This window comes from Centrocercus urophasianus, unplaced genomic scaffold (assembly GCF_019232065.1).
Source record: "Centrocercus urophasianus isolate 14NV4802_14NV808 unplaced genomic scaffold, USGS_Curo_1.0 seq_940, whole genome shotgun sequence".
In the NCBI taxonomy this organism is placed as follows: Eukaryota; Metazoa; Chordata; class Aves; order Galliformes; family Phasianidae; genus Centrocercus; species Centrocercus urophasianus.
In genome coordinates this window covers 655-5,806 of record NW_024885578.1, presented here as the reverse complement: position 1 = coordinate 5,806, position 5,152 = coordinate 655, and the positions used below count along the sequence as shown (strand labels likewise).

At 41.8% G+C, this 5,152-nt stretch overlaps 1 long non-coding RNA gene across 1 annotated transcript; it reads right to left on the bottom strand.

Annotated features, from left to right (window-relative positions):
* Positions 1-4,036: 4,036 nt before the first annotated feature.
* LOC122171726 lies at positions 4,037-4,857 on the bottom strand. Its single transcript, XR_006172081.1, has 2 exons — positions 4,773-4,857; positions 4,037-4,184 (listed from the first exon to the last, which is right to left on the bottom strand). It is a non-coding gene; the product is annotated as an uncharacterized LOC122171726 (long non-coding RNA).
* Positions 4,858-5,152: the final 295 nt, after the last annotated feature.

The window sequence follows — 5,152 nt, the reverse complement described above, 5'->3', positions numbered from 1 at the left end:
ATACACCAGAGGGATAATGTCATTAATCTATTGTTTTTCTTGGCAGAAATTATCCAATAACTTCAGCACATATAACAAAGCAACTATTCCAAATTCTCATACAAATTAGATTCTGCAATAAGGGAGTGCACTCATCTTCAAAATGATCAGAAATGATATGAGTTAAACTGTTCTTTGAAAAAATCCAGTGTTACTAAGCAATACCTCACTTTTCAGCTTTAAATGACAAACGAGCTGCTTGCCTTTGGTTTTCAGCAGTGCCAAATAGTGAGATTAATAAGACACTGTTCCTTTAGTCAGGTTGGTATGCAGGAACTTCAGCTCGTTATTTCACTTCTAGCAGTACTTGATATTCTCAGTTTTAATACTGCAAGACATTTTAACACCAGCCAATAGGCCAGTAAAGAATTAGATGAGACACCAGGAATCTTTTGAACCTAAATACAACATCCAAATCCCAAACTAATTAGCAGTCCCTAATTATGGAGCTGCTTATATTTTTTTTTACGAGTCAAAATTGCTTTTAAATTATCCTTGCTGAGACCATGCTAAAAAAGTCATTCCACCTTTGTGTACAGAAACCCAGAAAGGATGGGCAACTTTAATGAAGTATTGGGACAACATATAAAGCATTTTTTTTAAAGCCACAAAACCAAATCCAAATAAACAACTACATGTTCTGCAGACAAAATGGGTGATTGGTGCATTACAGCTTGTTACACAGGCTAACATTCTGCATGATAACGGGTGTCCTCAGAAATGCTTCGGTTGTTTGGCTTGTTGAATGTGCAGCACATTCACAACACCTATTTGTAGGGTTCCAAGTTTCCTTCCATTACTCACACCAAAAGCGATGAATTTTCAGCTTCTGGTCGATCACACTGGCAAACTTGTAAGCTGCACCTCTGAAGCTGGACCTGGGCTTCTCATAACCTCCCACTCTGATGATATTAAAAACGTTCTTCATATCAGCTGTTACATGTCTACAAATGACACTTGCTCCAGAGGCTTTTGTTGACACAAATGCTCATGGTCATTTTAACGCTATTGTAGCATAAGGATTTTAGTCTGGACAGCAATAAGCACTGAGAAAATCATGACTTCAGTGGTTGAGACCATTTGTGCTGTGTCAACTCCTGCAAATTTTCTAGAAATACATTTAAGAACTAGTTACTGTAGAAAAGAAGACCTTTCCACACTGCTATTGCCAATAATGTCATCACTGGATTTACAACAGGATTTCTTTGAAACTATAATTACATTTTTGTCACACTGCAGCTGTGTTCATAACTGACTTTTCTGAACCAGTTTCCACAGTCAGTCCCTGTTTCTGGAGGCTGTAACTGGTCAGTAAAACTCCATTCTTAAACTGATGATGAGAGCATGGTTCTTAGTGCTATGAGCAAAGAGAAAAGGAAATCTGCTGGGATCAGGCTTTTTCAATTTCTGCCTCAGCTGCTGGTGTGGTGCGGAAGGTTACGTGTCCATTAGCCAACTTCAGTTACTGAATAAATTGAGGCCCTCCCTTCCCTCCTTTCCTCCTTCCCTCCCTCTTTCTTTTCTTCCCTCTTTCCTCCCTCCCTTCCTTCCCTTTCCTTCCTTCCCCTTCTTTCATCCCTCCCTCCCTTCTTCCCTCCCTCCCAAGAAAAAGGCATTTCAGACACAAGCTGCTTTCTCTTAATTATTGACTTTGAAAGTAGCCTTAGGCAATTACTCTCTGGGTTAAGTGTCTCAAGTTAGGAAAGATGAACCTTGGCCACGGAGTACACAAAGCTGCTATAATGTGAGTGCCAGAATGATTGGAAATCATCCTCACAGTAGGTAGCAATGGTTGATAGATTAGATTAGACAACATTCTTCAGGGTGCCTCTTCCACATCTTGGATTTAATCATCCACGGTAATTTCACTGCTACCCTGTTTTTAAGAGCATGTTCCTTAAATCTGCAGGTAAAAGCAAGGAATGACAGGGCTGTTATTAAAATGATTGTGACCAGCCCCACTGATGATTTGTCCAGTGAAGGCCGAGACAAACGACTGCACTGTGGAAGGACCATCACACTGGCAGACTGGGCAACAGTTATGCAGCAGCTGATCTGGGGGTGCAATGGATAGCAAACAAGAGCCTGGGATATCCTGTCCCCACAGAATTCAGAGAAGAGTGACACAGATCCAGGTGCAAAGCTGGAAAAAAATGACAGCAGAAATGAGACACAGGAAGGGATAGGCGTGCTGCAGCTGGGCTGCTGGTGTTTGGAAGTCCTATGGAAACGTACAGTATTCAGAAAATAACCGAGTAGAAAAAAAAAAGGTGTATCTGAGTATATGCCAGAGAAGTGGCACATGCCAAAACCAAAACATAACAATAGAGCTACTGAGAACACAACTGAAAAGACATTTTTTCCTGCCTACAGAAATAAACCATGCAGTGTGTACCAAGTAACTTCTTCAGCTCAGAAGAAAAGCTACAAACTGTCACGCTTGTTGACTGTTTATCTGTAAAGAGCTTTTTAGTGCTCGTCAGGTATTTCCCAAGCACAAACACAGTATGCCTTTGCGGATCCTCATTTTCTGTTTCGTACAAAAAATTGACTGAAGCCTCCTCTTCTATGCAGACTGTTCAGCTCTGCCAGTGTGAGCTGGCTGTGCCCCAAAGCAGCGCTCTTTGCAGCACAGCAGGTCCGGCACAACGTTTTCCTGAAGTACCTGTGTGATTTGAGCTTCTTCCCACAGGGACAGAGAAACTGAACTAATGTTTCTGTGATCTTCCATTTTGCTGGCTCTGTAAGGGTTCCCCACTTTGTGACAAAACTGGCCCTCAGCAATGCATCTTCCCCACTAGACAGCACCCCAACATGGTAATAAGGTGTAAAACTGAATCTGAAGAGAATCACTGAATCTTTATTAATGCATCCTGAATTTGAATACATTCAGATGTCCATACGAAAGGCTTGTGCAGATGAGCTACAGCACCTGATAACATCACATGTTGCTGTTAAGAAGAGCAGCACTGCGGTGCTTCAGGAACTGCACTGTGCACAGAGAACACAACTTAGCTCAAACAAAATGCTCTGAATCAACACTCTGTTGTTGCCATACCTGTATAATGAAGAAAATGAATAAAAACCTCTGTCTTGTGCTGCAAACTCTTGACTTACACAAGGCAGTAGGCAGAATAGGTGAAGTATAAAACATGGCATGTGCATTCTTTGTAATGTGTTTAGGCTGCAAATACTTAAGCCATAATTCCAAGGTTTCCTCTTTTATTCGAGGTGAAATTCTTCTCAGTAAATTTGTACAGGAAACCATAGCCCTGATAATGTAACTTCTGCACGTATAAAAATAGTACTTTGTGTCCTGAAAACAAAATACATAGGGAATCATCCACTGTCTGGAAAATCTATGCTTGCTTCACAAGAACACATTTCAGATTCCTTAAAGGTGTTTATATAATGTTAATTAGAGATCAAAGATAATTTGATTACGAGTGGGGGAGAATAAAAGAAAATGCTGATTATGTTATTTAAAGATGTACTAGTGTATGACCTTAAAGAACGAGTTTCAACACGTCTGGTGGAAAGAACACACCACTGTTAGGAACCATAAAAACAAAATATCAATTACAGCTTGACCTTGATTGAAACCTACTCTGTATGTTCAGTAAAAGTGTGCTTTCATTTTTCTGCAACACATACTGCTGATAAATGAATTTTAGATGGGCTAGAGTAAAAATCCAACTTACCTGAGTACAGATTTGTTATTAGTAGGAGAGAACCAGAAGTAATTCTGAAAAATGAGTGGAGGTGGGCAGGGAGTGGGTGGACTTGGGTGAAAATTAAGTTCTGCCATCACTTTAAATGCAACCATGATTTAATGCAAGCTAAGCAAACATAACAACAAAAAAATGAAGGAATGCAGAAGAAAACCTGCTGTACCTTAATTCAATTAAGAAAGCCAAGCACATATTTTACCTTAAATTGTATGCTTATTATAAATTGTGAACAATTTATATATTACAATACATGCATTACAATATCATACAGTGTAAAAGTTTGTTACACCTTTATTTGAAGAAACAGGATGAGAACAGCTGAAAAAAAGCTTTTAAACTGAAGCAGCCAATGCACTGTCATCTCTGGCGTCCATGTCCTTGTTGCTACCCGTGATACAACACTGAATTGCAGTTCTGCAAAAGATCGAGGTGCATTTGCTAAATTTGTAACTCGGAGAAAAAGTCATCAGCCCATACCTATGAAACTTCTTGTTCTTACAACCAGTTCAAACAGACAAAAATCCCCCCAGCAAACCAGGCATTCTTTCTAAATGGGCTCCTCCAAAGCCATGTCACTGCCTATAAATAACTGTTATCGTGCGAAATCTGAACCTTTTTGCCAGTAAGCGAGCGCTCGGGAGAACAATGTGTTATGTAAAATGAAGTCATATGAATCATTTCACAAAATTTGATTTTTAAGTGGGTACAGGTGCTTCAAAGCACAGAAGAGCTTCCTTCGCTATCACACTATATATAGGATTATTATTATTTTTTTTGACAGAAAAATAAAGGAATGAAAGGATGAAAAGAAGCAATCACAGAGAGAAACAAAGGGAGAATTCTTCCTAAAAATGGAACAAAATAGTTCTGTCCCACTGAGCATGATGCACATCACTGTGGTCCATACAACCTCTTGCATTATTCCATCTCCAACTCCCGGGCTGACGTGATTTGCCAATAACCTATTTTTTTTCTCAGAAATTATGTCATCCCAGCCCTCACCTGTACGCCTAGAAGCTGCATGCAAGCGTTCAGACGCAAATACAAACTCTTCCGTCAACTGCTTTTTATAGGGAATTAACTTCAAATGGAGCTGCCTCCCCTGCTTCTTTTCGAGGCGCCCAGGTCAGGGCTAACAGCCGCCTCTCAGCACCGCCCCGCCACTCCTCGTCCCGCCGCTCACTGGGCCCGGCCCCTCACGCCTCGCTCAGCACAGCCCGGCCCGGCACGTGCTCGAGGAACGCGGGCCCGCCTCCTTCTGCCGCCGGGGCGCGGGGAGCGCCGCGAGGCGGGGCGGGGCAAACCGGCACGGTCCCATGGCGCCCGCCTCGGCATCGCCGCCGGCTCCGTCCGCCGAAGGCGCGAAACGGGGCGCGCATGCG